The sequence below is a fragment of the Bombina bombina genome, chromosome 4 (assembly GCF_027579735.1).
Source record: "Bombina bombina isolate aBomBom1 chromosome 4, aBomBom1.pri, whole genome shotgun sequence".
Taxonomy (NCBI): domain Eukaryota; kingdom Metazoa; phylum Chordata; class Amphibia; order Anura; family Bombinatoridae; genus Bombina; species Bombina bombina.
In genome coordinates this window covers 454,990,367-455,008,184 of record NC_069502.1, presented here as the reverse complement: position 1 = coordinate 455,008,184, position 17,818 = coordinate 454,990,367, and the positions used below count along the sequence as shown (strand labels likewise).

General features: G+C 43.0%; 1 protein-coding gene across 1 annotated transcript in view; it reads left to right on the top strand.

Annotated features, from left to right (window-relative positions):
• PSMD1 (proteasome 26S subunit, non-ATPase 1) overlaps positions 1 to 17,818 on the top strand; it is a 318,662-nt gene that overhangs the window by 125,856 nt on the left and 174,988 nt on the right. The window lies entirely within an intron of this gene.

Here is a 17,818-nt window from a genome sequence, read left to right as displayed (position 1 = left end):
TGGGGAGTTCTCTGCCAGTTGTTGATAGAACAGACCCCTACTCACTCATATTAGCTGGGGCAAAAGTAAACACTTTATATGCCAGGCAATACTGCTTAAGAGCATTATTCTGCATCTCGCCTTTATCTGATATGTTTTTTTCTTTCCATATATTTTATTAGTTAGAATTTGATTTTATAGCGTGACCATGTAGATACGAGCAACAGGAATAAGACTTCCAGGTTTATTTATTTTTATTCATATTATAAAGATATTTTAATAAATGTAATAAAATGACATTATTTCTGTCCTTCGGTAATTCAGTTTCCCCCTCCTTATGTTGTGCTGTTTGTGCTTTTGAAATGTTTTGCATTGAGAGGGTTAAGAAATCTGTTGTACCAGAATTATAGGAAACTGTATGCTTCGCTCCTTTTGGTTGTGTGTTTCTGTCTTCAGCTGATCCATATGAACTTGTCATAGGAACAAAATGGAGAGTCTGGACAATTTCATGTGCACATATTGTATACACGAGGAAGGCAGTGCATATACCTCTCAGATCAAAATGAGCTTTCCTCCTTACACAGTCTAGAGAAACTTCCCATACATTAACCCTTTCTTGACCTCTCTAATCCCTGTCAGAATTCTAAGCATGCCCGGGGATTCCTCCTTGAATGTGCTTTATAGTATAGATTCAAGTAAACTCCCATCACAGTGTTAGTATTTTATGATTTAAAGGGACAGTCTACACCAGAATTTGTATTGTTTTAAAAGATAGCTAATCCCTTTTATTACCCATTGCCCAGTTTTGCATAACCAACACAGTTATAATAATATACTTTTAACCTCTGTGATTATCTTGTATCTAAGCCTCTGCAAACTGCCCCTTTATTTCAGTTCTTTTGACAGACTTGCAGTTTAGCCAATCAGTGCCTGCTCCCAGATAACTTCACGAGCATAGTGTTATCTATATGAAATACGTGAACTAACACCCTCTAGTGGTGAAAAACTGTTAAAATGCATTCTGAAAAGAGGTGGCCTTCAAGGTCTAAGAAATTAGCATATGAACCTCCTAGGTTAAGCTTTCAACTAAGAATACCAAGCGAACAAAGCAAAATTGGTGATAAAAGTAAATTGGAAAATTGTTTTAAATTACATGCTCTATCTGAATCATAAAAGTTTATTTTGGCCTAGACTGTCCCTTTAATCTTTTCTTAGTAATGTACATTCTGCAGAGGGGTGCAGTCATTTCAGTTTTCCCCTATAGTACAATTATCTTGTATTGTCAACCTGCAAGTGTCTCTTACTGTTGCCCCTTTACACATCACACACAGTCTGAAACATGCATCATTTTCTGTGATTAAAAGGGGGACAGTAACATTTTGTATGTGTGGGATTTTTCTTTTTTTAAATCAAAATTTTTCTTTTCTCCAACATAGGTGTGTCCGGTCCACGGCGTCATCCTTACTTGTGGGATATTCTCTTCCCCAACAGGAAATGGCAAAGAGCCCAGCAAAGCTGGTCACATGATCCCTCCTAGGCTCCGCCTACCTCAGTCATTCTCTTTGCCGTTGTACAGGCAACATCTCCACGGAGATGGCTTAGAGTTTTTTAGTGTTTAACTGTAGTTTTTATTATTCAATCAAGAGTTTGTTATTTTAAAATAGTGCTGGTATGTACTATTTACTCTGAAACAGAAAAGAGATGAAGATTTCTGTTTGTATGAGGAAAATGATTTTAGCAACCGTTACTAAAATCCATGGCTGTTCCACACAGGACTGTTGAGAGGAATTAACTTCAGTTGGGGGAACAGTGAGCAGTCTCTTGCTGCTTGAGGTATGACACATTCTAACAAGACGATGTAATGCTGGAAGCTGTCATTTTCCCTATGGGATCCGGTAAGCCATGTTTATTAAGATAGTAAATAAGGGCTTCACAAGGGCTTATTAAGACTGTAGACTTTTTCTGGGCTAAATCGATTCATATATAACACATATTTAGCCTTGAGGAATCATTTAATCTGGGTATTTTGATAAGATTATATCGGCAGGCACTGTTTTAGACACCTTATTCTTTAGGGGCTTTCCCAAATCATAGGCAGAGCCTCATTTTCGCGCCGGTGTTGCGCACTTGTTTTTGAGAGGCATGACATGCAGTCGCATGTGTGAGGAGCTCTGATACATAGAAAAGACTTTTGAAGGCGTCATTTGGTATCGTATTCCCCTTTGGGCTTGGTTGGGTCTCAGCAAAGCAGATACCAGGGACTGTAAAGGGGTTAAAGTTAAAAACGGCTCCGGTTCCGTTATTTTAAGGGTTAAAGCTTCCAAATTTGGTGTGCAATACTTTTAAGGCTTTAAGACACTGTGGTGAAATTTTGGTGAATTTTGAACAATTCCTTCATATTTTTTCGCAATTGCAGTAATAAAGTGTGTTCAGTTTAAAATTTAAAGTGACAGTAACGGTTTTATTTTAAAACGTTTTTTGTACTTTGTTATCAAGTTTATGCCTGTTTAACATGTCTGAACTACCAGATAGACTGTGTTCTGAATGTGGGGAAGCCAGAGTTCCTTCTCATTTAAATAAATGTGATTTATGTGACAATGACAATGATGCCCAAGATGATTCCTCAAGTGAGGGGAGTAAGCATGGTACTGCATCATTCCCTCCTTCGTCTACACGAGTCTTGCCCACTCAGGAGGCCCCTAGTACATCTAGCGCGCCAATACTCCTTACTATGCAACAATTAACGGCTGTAATGGATAATTCTATCAAAAACATTTTAGCCAAAATGCCCACTTATCAGCGTAAGCGCGACTGCTCTGTTTTAGATACTGAAGAGCATGACGACGCTGATGATAATGGTTCTGAAAGGCCCCTACACCAGTCTGATGGGGCCAGGGAGGTTTTGTCTGAGGGAGAAATTTCAGATTCAGGGAAAATTTCTCAACACGCTGAACCTGATGTGATTACATTTAAATTTAAGTTGGAACATCTCCGCGCTCTGCTTAAGGAGGTATTATCCACTCTGGATGATTGTGACAATTTGGTCATCCCAGAGAAACTATGTAAAATGGACAAGTTCCTAGAGGTCCCGGGGCTCCCAGAAGCTTTTCCTATACCCAAGCGGGTGGCGGACATTGTAAATAAAGAATGGGAAAGGCCCGGTATACCTTTCGTCCCTCCCCCCATATTTAAAAAATTGTTTCCTATGGTCGACCCCAGAAAGGACTTATGGCAGACAGTCCCCAAGGTCGAGGGAGCGGTTTCCACTTTAAACAAACGCACCACTATACCCATAGAAGATAGTTGTGCTTTCAAAGATCCTATGGATAAAAAAATTAGAAGGTTTACTTAAAAAGATGTTTGTTCAGCAGGGTTACCTTCTACAACCAATTTCATGCATTGTCCCTGTCGCTACAGCCGCGTGTTTCTGGTTCGATGAGCTGGTAAAGGCGGTCGATAGTGATTCTCCTCCTTATGAGGAGATTATGGACAGAATCAATGCTCTCAAATTGGCTAATTCTTTCACCCTAGACGCCACTTTGCAATTGGCTAGGTTAGCGGCTAAGAATTCTGGGTTTGCTATTGTGGCGCGCAGAGCGCTTTGGTTGAAATCTTGGTCAGCTGATGCGTCTTCCAAGAACAAACTACTTAACATTCCTTTCAAGGGGAAAACGCTGTTTGGCCCTGACTTGAAAGAGATTATCTCTGATATCACTGGGGGTAAGGGCCACGCCCTTCCTCAGGATCGGCCTTTCAAGGCCAAAAATAAACCTAATTTTCGTCCCTTTCGTAGAAACGGACCAGCCCAAAGTGCTACGTCCTCTAAGCAAGAGGGTAATACTTCTCAAGCCAAGCAAGCTTGGAGACCAATGCAAGGCTGGAACAAGGGAAAGCAGGCCAAGAAACCTGCCACTGCTACCAAGACAGCATGAAATGTTGGCCCCCGATCCGGGACCGGATCTGGTGGGGGGCAGACTCTCTCTCTTCGCTCAGGCTTGGGCAAGAGATGTTCTGGATCCTTGGGCACTAGAAATAGTCTCCCAAGGTTATCTTCTGGAATTCAAGGGGCTTCCCCCAAGGGGGAGGTTCCACAGGTCTCAGTTGTCTTCAGACCACATAAAAAGACAGGCATTCTTACATTGTGTAGAAGACCTGTTAAAAATGGGAGTGATTCATCCTGTTCCATCAGGAGAACAAGGGATGGGGTTCTACTCCAATCTGTTCATAGTTCCCAAAAAAGAGGGAACGTTCAGACCAATCTTAGATCTCAAGATCTTAAACAAGTTTCTCAAGGTTCCATCGTTCAAAATGGAAACCATTCGAACAATTCTTCCTTCCATCCAGGAAGGTCAATTCATGACCACGGTGGACTTAAAGGATGCGTATCTACATATTCCTATCCACAAGGAACATCATCGGTTCCTAAGGTTCGCATTCCTGGACAAGCATTACCAGTTCGTGGCGCTTCCTTTCGGATTAGCCACTGCTCCAAGGATTTTCACAAAGGTACTAGGGTCCCTTCTAGCGGTGCTAAGACCAAGGGGCATTGCTGTAGTACCTTACTTGGACGACATTCTGATTCAAGCGTCGTCCCTTCCTCAAGCAAAGGCTCACACGGACATCGTCCTGGCCTTTCTCAGATCTCACGGATGGAAAGTGAACGTGGAAAAGAGTTCTCTATCTCCGTCAACAAGGGTTCCCTTCTTGGGAACAATAATAGACTCCTTAGAAATGAGGATTTTTCTGACAGAGGCCAGAAAAACAAAACTTCTAGACTCTTGTCGGATACTTCATTCCGTTCCTCTTCCTTCCATAGCGCAGTGCATGGAAGTGATAGGTTTGATGGTAGCGGCAATGGACATAGTTCCTTTTGCGCGCATTCATCTAAGACCATTACAACTGTGCATGCTCAGTCAGTGGAATGGGGACTATACAGACTTGTCTCCGAGGATACAAGTAAATCAGAGGACCAGAGACTCACTCCGTTGGTGGCTGTCCCTGGACAACCTGTCACAAGGGATGACCTTCCGCAGACCAGAGTGGGTCATTGTCACGACCGACGCCAGTCTGATGGGCTGGGGCGCGGTCTGGGGATCCCTGAAAGCTCAGGGTCTTTGGTCTCGGGAAGAATCTCTTCTACCGATAAATATTCTGGAACTGAGAGCGATATTCAATGCTCTCAAGGCTTGGCCTCAGCTAGCGAGGGCCAAGTTCATACGGTTCCAATCAGACAACATGACAACTGTTGCGTACATCAACCATCAGGGGGGAACAAGAAGTTCCCTGGCGATGGAAGAAGTGACCAAAATCATTCAATGGGCGGAGACTCACTCCTGCCACCTGTCTGCAATCCACATCCCAGGAGTGGAAAATTGGGAAGCGGATTTTCTGAGTCGTCAGACATTGCATCCGGGGGAGTGGGAACTCCATCCGGAAATCTTTGCCCAAATCACTCAACTGTGGGGCATTCCAGACATGGATCTGATGGCCTCTCGTCAGAACTTCAAAGTTCCTTGCTACGGGTCCAGATCCAGGGATCTCAAGGCGACTCTAGTAGATGCACTAGTAGCACCTTCAAACTAGCTTATGTATTCCCGCCGTTTCCTCTCATCCCCAGGCTGGTAGCCAGGATCAATCAGGAGAGGGCGTCGGTGATCTTGATAGCTCCTGCGTGGCCACGCAGGACTTGGTATGCAGATCTGGTGAATATGTCATCGGCTCCACCATGGAAGCTACCTTTGAGACGAGACCTTCTTGTTCAAGGTCCGTTCGAACATCCGAATCTGGTCTCACTCCAGCTGACTGCTTGGAGATTGAACGCTTGATCTTATCGAAGCGAGGGTTCTCAGATTCTGTTATTGATACTCTTGTTCAGGCCAGAAAGCCTGTAACTAGAAAAATTTACCACAAAATTTGGAAAAAATATATCTGTTGGTGTGAATCTAAAGGATTCCCTTGGGACAAGGTTAAGATTCCTAAGATTCTATCCTTCCTTCAAGAAGGATTGGAAAGAGGATTATCTGCAAGTTCCTTGAAGGGACAGATTTCTGCCTTGTCTGTGTTACTTCACAAAAAGCTGGCAGCTGTGCCAGATGTTCAAGCCTTTGTTCAGGCTCTGGTTAGAATCAAGCCTGTTTACAAACCTTTGACTCCTCCTTGGAGTCTCAACTTAGTTCTTTCAGTTCTTCAGGGGGTTCCGTTTGAACCCTTACATTCCGTTGATATTAAGTTATTATCTTGGAAAGTTTTGTTTTTGGTTGCAATTTCTTCTGCTAGAAGAGTTTCAGAATTATCTGCTCTGCAGTGTTCTCCTCCTTATCTGGTGTTCCATGCAGATAAGGTGGTTTTACGTACTAAACCTGGTTTTCTTCCAAAAGTTGTTTCTAACAAAAACATTAACCAGGAGATTATCGTACCTTCTCTGTGTCCGAAACCAGTTTCAAAGAAGGAACGTTTGTTGCACAATTTGGATGTTGTTCGCGCTCTAAAATTCTATTTAGACTCTACAAAGGATTTTAGACAAACATCTTCCTTGTTTGTTGTTTATTCCGGTAAAAGGAGAGGTCAAAAAGCAACTTCTACCTCTCTCTCTTTTTGGATTAAAAGCATCATCAGATTGGCTTACGAGACTGCCGGACGGCAGCCTCCCGAAAGAATCACAGCTCATTCCACTAGGGCTGTGGCTTCCACATGGGCCTTCAAGAACGAGGCTTCTGTTGATCAGATATGTAGGGCAGCGACTTGGTCTTCACTGCACACTTTTACCAAATTTTACAAGTTTGATACTTTTGCTTCTTCTGAGGCTATTTTTGGGAGAAAGGTTTTGCAAGCCGTGGTGCCTTCCATCTAGGTGACCTGATTTGCTCCCTCCCATCATCCGTGTCCTAAAGCTTTGGTATTGGTTCCCACAAGTAAGGATGACGCCGTGGACCGGACACACCTATGTTGGAGAAAACAGAATTTATGTTTACCTGATAAATTACTTTCTCCAACGGTGTGTCCGGTCCACGGCCCGCCCTGGTTTTTTAATCAGGTCTGATAATTTATTTTCTTTAACTACAGTCACCACGGTATCATATGGTTTCTCCTATGCAAATATTCCTCCTTAACGTCGGTCGAATGACTGGGGTAGGCGGAGCCTAGGAGGGATCATGTGACCAGCTTTGCTGGGCTCTTTGCCATTTCCTGTTGGGGAAGAGAATATCCCACAAGTAAGGATGACGCCGTGGACCGGACACACCGTTGGAGAAAGTAATTTATCAGGTAAACATAAATTCTGTTTTTTTTGTTGTTGTTGGGGGTGGGGTTCATAGAAATGTATTTGCCCTGTCACAATGAGTTCTTGTATTCGAAACTAAATAATTAGTGAAGGATCAATGACATACCATCATTAAGGCCAGGAAGTTAAGGTTCGATTATCTTTAGCCCCCAATAATGGAAACAAATTGAATTTATATGGGTGATGTTACCTCGAGGAACAGTTTGATTTATAAGAAGAGTGCGTAGGGAATACTAAATGCTGTTAGGCAGCCTCTGGCAAATCTACTTTTGTGCATGTCACCTAGAGGCAACAATACTCAAGTGTGGCAGCAATACTTCATTAAAACATAACCTTCCAAATAAAACAGCAGGATTTTTGGGCTATGTTAGCCCTTAATCATTCTGGTTACAATATACAAATTATCTGTGTTAAATAATATCCCTACAAGAGTACAATCATAAAGGGAATAAATTAGTTTTGAAATGAATTCCTCTTTTGCTACCTCCTCCTGGTTTCTGAGGCTACCATTAAATGGCAATGCTGTTCATTACAACCTTTTTAGTAGAGTTTTATTTGGGAAATATCCCTTTAATAAAACATTAGGTTTTTATAAATACTAGTCCTGGCACATTTTTGTAGATTGTTGACAAACAGAAATATGATCTGGCACCTACATTTGTGAGCCCCCGGGCACTACCTGCAGCCCAGTTATGTTTGGCAATGTTTAAATACCCATACTAGCTCTCTGCTAGGCCTCCCCTGGTAACTACATTTCCCAGCATGCTGCAGCCTGAGAAGCAGATCCCTGGAAGTGGAAGTCCCAGAAATAGTGAGTTCAAAATGTTTTAAGGCACCTAGGGCAATAGCTAATCTGTACCTGACATAAGTACAATGCTGTTCTTTCTTGCAGTAATCAGCATGCCTGTCCAGCAGTCATTGATGCTAGCCATCAAACTTATACTGCTTTATTTACTCAATCATCACCTGAACTTAAACACACACCATCAAAAATGAAAATGACCGACTATTTTTTTTAATACATTTTCTAAACCCTTCTGTAATTATGGGTATTATGGAGAATTTAGTTGTAGGAAGTAGTTATAGGGAGAGGTAATCAAGAGCAATGGAAAAGGTTATATAATCTTTATAATGGATTTATAGTGAATAATATGTTGAAATAATGCATTATTTCTTCTTAAATGGAAAGAGTCCAAAGCTGCATTCATTACTCTTGGGAAATAAGAACCTGGCCACCAGGAGGAGGCAAAGACACCCCATTCAAAGGCTTAAATACTCCTCCCACTCCCCTCGACCCCATTCAAAGGCTTAAATACTCCTCCCACTCCCCTCGTCCCCCAGTCATTCTTTGCCTTTCGTCCCAGGAGGTTGGCAGAGAAGTGTCAGAATTTTTAATTTTTGTTTTTTGTCTCTTATGGAGGGTAGTACTCTTCGGCATGAGTTTTAAGTAGTCCTATCAGTCTCTCAGTAAGGGCTTGGGTTAGTCCGGAGATGAAGGAAGAGTCTTTCTGCGAAACCATCCCGACTCATTTTAACAGCTTCTCAAGCAATCAGCGTTGTCTAACTTCGCTCTGCTGCCTGCTTTCTTCTCTCAAGTCCATGGCGGAGGAGATGCCGCTATTCATCACACTTGAAAGGCCGTGTTCCTGTTCCACGGCGTAGATTCCTGTAAGATTGTTTCATTTTACTTTATCATCAATGTACTGCAATATGAATGTTTTCCCGAGAGGCTACAACACCTTGCGGGTCTAACTACATGGCATAATGGGTTTCAGTGAGTCTCTGTTAGTATCTTGGAATCAAGGGTTAATGTCTCCTGAGGGGGGTTATTGAACAGGGGGGTTTATAATCATGTTTGTTATGTGATTCAACCTGCTTATGTGTGATGTTTTATAGGCTCGTGGTTTGGAACTTTGAGGCCTTTGGAAGTGACACAGCTTTTTGGTTGGCCACGCTTTTTGGACTGTACGGTTCATCTTGTGTTCGGGCATAGTTCCGTTCCGTTTTCCATTTCCGCATTCCCGACCTTGTGACGAAGGAAATTTTCTAGCTGCAGGGGTCTGGTCATAGGAGGTGGTGAATGCCCCAGCCATTGGGGGTGTCAGGTGCTGTTTTTGTTTTTACTACTTTAGTCCATACTTTTACAGGGAGTGCAGAATTATTAGGCAAATTAGTATTTTGACCACATCATCCTCTTTATGCATGTTGTCTTACTCCAAGCTGTATTGGCTCGAAAGCCTACTACCAATTAAGCATATTAGGTGATGTGCATCTCTGTAATGAGAAGGGGTGTGGTCTAATGACATCAACACCCTATATCAGGTGTGCATAATTATTAGGCAACTTCCTTTCCTTTGGCAAAATGGGTCAAAAGAAGGACTTGACAGGCTCAGAAAAGTCAAAAATAGTGAGATATCTTGCAGAGGGATGCAGCACTCTTAAAATTGCAAAGCTTCTGAAGCGTAATCATCGAACAATCAAGCGTTTCATTCAAAATAGTCAACAGGGTCGCAAGAAGCGTGTGGAAAAACCAAGGCGTAAAATAACTGCCCATGAACTGAGAAAAGTCAAGCGTGCAGCTGCCAAGATGCCACTTGCCACCAGTTTGGCCATATTTCAGAGCTGCAACATCACTGGAGTGCCCAAAAGCACAAGGTGTGCAATACTCAGAGACATGGCCAAGGTAAGAAAGGCTGAAAGACGACCACCACTGAACAAGACACACAAGCTGAAACGTCAAGACTGGGCCAAGAAATAGCTCAAGACTGATTTTTCTAAGGTTTTATGGACTGATGAAATGAGAGTGAGTCTTGATGGGCCCGTGGCTGGATTGGTAAAGGGCAGAGAGCTCCAGTCCGACTCAGACGCCAGCAAGGGGGAGGTGGAGTACTGGTATGGGCTGGTATCATCAAAGATGAGCTTGTGGGGCCTTTTCGGGTTGAGGATGGAGTCAAGCTCCACTCCCAGTCCTACTGCCAGTTTCTGGAAGACACCTTCTTCAAGCAGTGGTACAGGAAGAAATCTGCATCCTTCAAGAAAAACATGATTTTCATGCAGGACAATGCTCCATCACACGCGTCCAAGTACTCCACAGCGTGGCTGGCAAGAAAGGGTATAAAAGAAGAAAATCTAATGACATGGCCTCCTTGTTCACCTGATCTGAACCCCATTGAGAACCTGTGGTCCATCATCAAATGTGAGATTTACAAGGAGGGAAAACAGTACACCTCTCTGAACAGTGTCTGGGAGGCTGTGGTTGCTGCTGCACGCAATGTTGATGGTGAACAGATCAAAACACTGACAGAATCCATGGATGGCAGGCTTTTGAGTGTCCTTGCAAAGAAAGGTGGCTATATTGGTCACTGATTTGTTTTTGTTTTGTTTTTGAATGTCAGAAATGTATATTTGTGAATGTTGAGATGTTATATTGGTTTCACTGGTAAAAATAAATAATTGAAATGGGTATATATTTGTTTTCTCCTGTTAAGTGTGGTCAGTCCACGGGTCATCATTACTTCTGGGATATTATCTCCTCCCCTACAGGAAGTGCAAGAGGATTCACCCAGCAGAGCTGCTATATAGCTCCTCCCCTCTACGTCTCCTCCAGTCATTCTCTTGCACCCAACGAATAGATAGGATGTGTGAGAGGACTGTGGTGATTTTAATTAGTTTATTACCTTCAATCAAAAGTTTGTTATTTTATAATAGCACCGGAGTGTGTTATTCATTCTCTGGTAGAATTTGAAGAAGAATCTACCTGAGTTTTTTCTATGATTTTAGCCGGAGTAGTTAAGATCATATTGCTGTTTCTCGGCCATCTGAGGAGAGGTAAACTTCAGATCAGGGGACAGCGGGCAGATTAATCTGCAAAGAGGTATGTAGCAGCTTATTATTTTCTGACATGGAATTGATGAGAAAATCCTGCCATACCGTTATAATGTAAACTCAGCCTTAAATGCAGTAGATGTAGCTGGTATCAGGCTGTCATGTATGTATATTTTACACTTCAGTATTCTGGGGAATGGTACTTCACTGGATTTATACTGTATGCATAGACTAATTTGCAGGGACTTGCAATAGGTTTTAAATAACAATTAATTTATTGAGGTTAAACGTTTTTTTGCTGGCATGTAAAATCGTTTATTTCTCTGAGGTACTGGGTGAAAAAATGTTTTGGGCACTATTTTTTCCACTTGGCAATAGCTTTGTTTAAATTAAAGCAGTTTACTGATCTCTCTCACTGTTATGTGTGAGGGGGAGGGGCCATTTTTGGCGCTTTTACTACGCATCAAAAAACTCAGTCAGAAGTTCATTTTCTTCCTGCATGATCCGGTTCATCTCTACAGAACTCAGGGATCTCCAAAGCTTATTTTGAGGGAGGTAATCATTCACAGCAGAGCTGTGAAGATTGTAGTGACTGTGATAAAAAACGTTTATTTGTGTATTTTTTCTGCTGTCAGGGTTAGTTATCCTTTGCTAATGGGAACAATCCTTTGCTAAAATTGTATATTTCTTACAAAGATTTGATGCTATAACTTATTTATTTTCAACTGTCATAATTTTTTCTGTGCTTCTTATAGGCACAGTTCGTTTTCATATTATTGTAAATTACTTGAAAAGCATTTCCAAGTTGCTGGTTTATTGCTAGTGTGTTAAACATGTCTGATTCAGAGGAAGATACATGTGCTATATGTGCTAATGCCAAAGTGGAGCCCAATAGAAATTTATGTACTAATTGTATTGATGTTACTTTAAATAAAAGTCAATCTGTACAAACTGAACATATTTCACCTAACAACGAGGGGAGAGTTATGCCGACTAACTCGCCTCACGTGTCAGTACCTGCATCTCCCGCTCGGGAGGTGCGTGATATTGTAGCGCCAAGTACATCTGGGCGGCCATTTCAAATCACATTACAGGATATGGCTACTGTTATGACTGAAGTTTTGGCTAAATTACCAGAACTTAGAGGCAAGCGTGATCACTCTGGGGTGAGAACAGAGTGCGCTGATAATATTAGGGCCATGTCAGACACTGCGTCACAGGTGGCAGAACATGAGGACGGAGAACTTCATTCTGTGGGTGACGGTTCTGATCCAAACAGACTGGATTCAGATATTTCAAATTTTAAATTTAAGCTGGAAAACCTCCGTGTATTACTAGGGGAGGTGTTAGCGGCTCTGAATGATTGTAACACAGTTGCAATACCAGAGAAAATGTGTAGGTTGGATAAATATTTTGCGGTACCGGCGAGTACTGATGTTTTTCCTATACCCAAGAGACTTACTGAAATTGTTACTAAGGAGTGGGATAGGCCCGGTGTGCCGTTCTCACCTCCTCCGATATTTAGAAAAATGTTTCCAATAGACGCCACCACACGGGACTTATGGCAAACGGTCCCTAAGGTGGAGGGAGCAGTTTCTACTTTAGCTAAGCGTACCACTATCCCGGTGGAGGATAGCTGTGCTTTTTCAGATCCAATGGATAAAAAATTAGAGGGTTACCTTAAGAAAATGTTTGTTCAACAAGGTTTTATATTGCAACCTCTTGCATGTATTGCGCCTGTCACGGCTGCAGCAGCATTTTGGTTTGAGTCTCTGGAAGAGACACTTGAATCATCTACACTAGATGAGATTACACACAAACTTAAAGCCCTTAAGTTAGCTAACTCATTTATTTCAGATGCCGTAGTACATTTAACTAAACTTACGGCTATGAATTCCGGATTTGCCATTCAGGCACGCAGAGCACTGTGGCTAAAATCCTGGTCAGCTGATGTTACTTCTAAATCTAAATTGCTTAATATACCTTTCAAAGGGCAGACCTTATTCGGGCCCGGGTTGAAAGAGATTATCGCTGACATTACAGGAGGTAAAGGCCATGCCCTGCCTCAGGACAAAGCCAAACCTAGGGCTAGACAGTCTAATTTTCGTTCCTTTCGTAATTTCAAAGCAGGAACAGCATCAACTTCCTCTGCACCAAAACAGGAAGGAGCTGTTGCTCGCTACAGACAAGGCTGGAAACCTAACCAGTCCTGGAACAAGGGCAAGCAGGCCAGGAAACCTGCTGCTGCCCCTAAGACAGCATGAATCGAGGGCCCCCGATCCGGGACCGGATCTAGTAGGGGGCAGACTTTCTCTCTTCGCCCAGGCTTGGGCAAGAGATGCTCAGGATCCCTGGGCATTAGAGATCATATCTCAGGGATACCTTCTGGACTTCAAATCCTCTCCCCCAAGAGGGAGATTTCATCTGTCAAGGTTGTCAACAAACCAAATAAAGAAAGAAGCGTTCCTACGCTGCGTACAAGATCTTTTATTAATGGGAGTGATCCATCCAGTTCCGCGGTCGGAACAAGGACAAGGGTTTTACTCAAATCTGTTTGTAGTTCCCAAAAAAGAGGGAACTTTCAGGCCAATCTTGGATTTAAAGATCCTAAACAAATTCCTAAGAGTTCCATCGTTCAAGATGGAAACTATTCGAACAATTTTGCCCATGATCCAAGAGGGTCAGTACATGACCACAGTGGATTTAAAGGATGCTTACCTTCACATACCGATTCACAGAAATCATTACCGGTATCTAAGGTTTGCCTTTCTAGACAGGCATTACCAGTTTGTAGCTCTTCCATTCGGATTGGCTACGGCTCCAAGAATCTTCACAAAGGTTCTGGGTACTCTTCTGGCGGTACTAAGACCGCGAGGAATTTCGGTAGCTCCGTACCTAGACGACATTCTGATACAAGCTTCAAGCTTTCAAACTGCCAAGTCTCATACAGAGTTAGTACTGGCATTTCTAAGGTCGCATGGATGGAAGGTGAACGAAAAGAAGAGTTCTCTCTTTCCACTCACAAGAGTTCCCTTCTTGGGGACTCTGATAGATTCTGTAGAAATGAAGATTTACCTGACAGAAGACAGGTTAACAAAGCTTCAAAATACATGCCGTGTCCTTCATTCCAGTCAACACCCGTCAGTAGCTCAATGCATGGAGGTGATCGGCTTAATGGTAGCGGCAATGGACATAGTACCTTTTGCACGCCTACATCTCAGACCGCTGCAATTGTGCATGCTAAGTCAGTGGAATGGGGATTACTCAAATTTGTCCCCCACTCTGAATCTGAGTCAAGAGACCAGAAATTCTCTTCTATGGTGGCTTTATCGGCCACACCTGTCCAGGGGGATGCCATTCAGCAGGCCAGACTGGACAATTGTAACAACAGACGCCAGCCTACTAGGTTGGGGCGCTGTCTGGAATTCTCTGAAGGCTCAGGGACTATGGAATCAGGAGGAGAGTCTCCTTCCAATAAACATTCTGGAATTGAGAGCAGTTCTCAATGCCCTTCTAGCTTGGCCCCAGTTGACAACTCGGGGGTTCATCAGGTTTCAGTCGGACAACATCACGACTGTAGCTTACATCAACCATCAGGGAGGGACAAGAAGCTCCCTAGCAATGATGGAAGTATCAAAGATAATTCGCTGGGCAGAGTCTCACTCTTGCCACCTGTCTGCAATCCACATCCCGGGAGTGGAGAACTGGGAGGCGGATTTCTTAAGTCGTCAGACTTTTCATCCGGGGGAGTGGGAACTTCATCCGGAGGTCTTTGCCCAGATACTTCGACGTTGGGGCAAACCAGAGATAGATCTCATGGCGTCTCGTCAGAACGCCAAGCTTCCTCGCTACGGGTCCAGATCCAGGGATCCGGGAGCGGTTCTGATAGATGCTTTGACAGCACCTTGGACCTTCGGGATGGCTTATGTGTTTCCACCCTTCCCGATGCTTCCTCGATTGATTGCCAGAATCAAACAGGAGAGAGCATCAGTGATTCTAATAGCACCTGCATGGCCACGCAGGACTTGGTATGCAGATCTAGTGGACATGTCATCCTGTCCGCCTTGGTCTCTACCTCTGAAACAGGACCTTCTGATCCAGGGTCCATTCAAACATCAAAATCTAACTTCTCTGAAGCTGACTGCTTGGAAATTGAACGCTTGATTTTATCAAAACGTGGTTTTTCTGAGCCAGTTATTGATACCTTAATACAGGCTAGGAAGCCTGTTACCAGAAGGATTTACCATAAAATATGGCGTAAATACTTATATTGGTGCGAATCCAAGAGTTACTCATGGAGTAAGGTTAGGATTCCAAGGATATTGTCTTTTCTACAAGAAGGTTTAGAAAAGGGGTTATCCGCTAGTTCTTTAAAGGGACAGATTTCAGCTCTGTCCATTCTTTTACACAATCGTCTGTCAGAAGTTCCGGACGTTCAAGCTTTTTGTCAGGCTTTAGCTAGGATCAAGCCTGTGTTTAAAACTGTTGCTCCGCCATGGAGTTTGAACTTAGTTCTTAAAATTTTACAGGGTGTTCCGTTTGAACCCCTTCATTCCATTGATATCAAGTTGTTATCTTGGAAAGTTCTGTTTTTAATGGCTATTTCCTCGGCTCGAAGAGTCTCTGAGTTATCTGCCTTACATTGTGATTCTCCTTATCTGATTTTTCATTCAGACAAGGTAGTTCTGCGTACTAAACCTGGGTTCCTACCTAAGGTGGTCACTAACAGGAATATCAATCAAGAGATTGTTGTTCCATCTTTGTGTCCTAATCCTTCCTCGAAGAAGGAACGTCTGCTACACAATCTAGATGTAGTCCGTGCCCTGAAATTTTATCTACAGGCAACTAAGGATTTTCGTCAAACGTCTTCCCTGTTTGTCGTTTATTCTGGTCAGAGGAGAGGTCAAAAAGCTTCGGCTACCTCTCTCTCTTTTTGGCTTCGTAGCATAATACGATTAGCCTATGAGACTGCTGGACAGCAGCCTCCTGAAAGAATTACAGCTCATTCTACTAGAGCTGTGGCTTCCACTTGGGCCTTTAAGAATGAGGCTTCTGTTGAACAGATTTGCAAGGCTGCAACTTGGTCTTCTCTTCATACTTTTTCCAAATTTTACAAATTTGACACTTTTGCTTCTTCGGAGGCTGTTTTTGGGAGAAAGGTTCTTCAGGCAGTGGTTCCCACCGTATAAAGAGCCTGCCTGTCCCTCCCGTCATCCGTGTACTTTTGCTTTGGTATTGGTATCCCAGAAGTAATGATGACCCGTGGACTGACCACACTTAACAGGAGAAAACAAAATTTATGCTTACCTGATAAATTCATTTCTCCTGTAGTGTGGTCAGTCCACGGCCCGCCCTGTTTTTTATGGCAGGCTAAAAAATTTTTGGATTATACTCCAGTCACCACTACACCCTTGGGCTTCTCCTTTCTCGTTGGTCCTTTGGTCGAATGACTGGAGGTGACGTAGAGGGGAGGAGCTATATAGCAGCTCTGCTGGGTGAATCCTCTTGCACTTCCTGTAGGGGAGGAGATAATATCCCAGAAGTAATGATGACCCGTGGACTGACCACACTACAGGAGAAATGAATTTTTCAGGTAAGCATAAATTTTGTTTTTTGTTAAGTTGCCTAATAATTATGCTCAGTAATAGTCACCTGCACACACAGATATCCCCCTAAAATAGCTAAAACTAAAAACAAACTAAAAACTACTTCCAAAAATATTCAGCTTTGATATTGAGTTTTTTGGGTTCATTGAGAACATGGTTGTTGTTCAATAATAAAATTAATCCTCAAAAATACAACTTGCCTAATAATTCTGCACTCCCTGTATATCCTCTATCCAGTTATGGAGGATTCTGATGCTGAGAATGTGCTAATTTCAGATTCAGTTATGGAGGATTCTGATACTGATATTTTGATTTCAGATTCTGTGTCCGGTGATGAATCCGAATTGGCCTTGTTGACACGTGTCAACCAGTTTTGTTCCGTATGCCATATGAGAGCGCCTAGTTCCTCGGGCTCGGGGAACCAAGGGTCTGCTGAGCCATTCGCCTCTGGGGGTCCCGTCCTCCGAGAGGAGAGTTCCCTACTAATTCATACTTCTACACATGCGGGTAACCCAGTTTCTGATTCCTCCATGCAGGGTGGCGTGTTCCCCCCAAAGGTTGCAGCATGTTTTCGCTTCCACATAATGTTGACGATTGTTCGTCTGCAGAGTCCAGACGTTTATTTGAGAATGTTCTCATGCCCTATTGTCCCGGGCCTTCCGCCTTGGGGATGGCCTCTACAGTTCCCCGCGTCCTTGAATGTTGTGCCTTTCGTTACAGGATTGCGCGCCTTCGTGTATTGCTCAGACATGCAATTCAGTTATTGAATGACCCTATTGTTAACAGATACGGGGATTATTAGTCTGCTAATTTGAATGGTGCACCTCATTAGACATGTGGGGATGAGGTAATCTCCTGATTATCATTTCTTTGAGATCTTTCCCAGTTTTGAAAGATAGGGCTCCGTTTGGCTGGTCCTGTGAGTAGGCCAGTGTCTTTTTGGGCATTAACCTCCGGGTTGCCTTTTATTTTATTTATGTCCAATGGGATGCATCTTATTTGTTTTTGTTTCCTTCAGGAACCTTTTGGGATTGATACTCTTTATTACTTCTTCAGAAGTTGTTTTGGACATGTTAGTCCTATGATAAAAATGTCTGTTTTCTCCCCTATGAGGGCGCATTTATGCAGC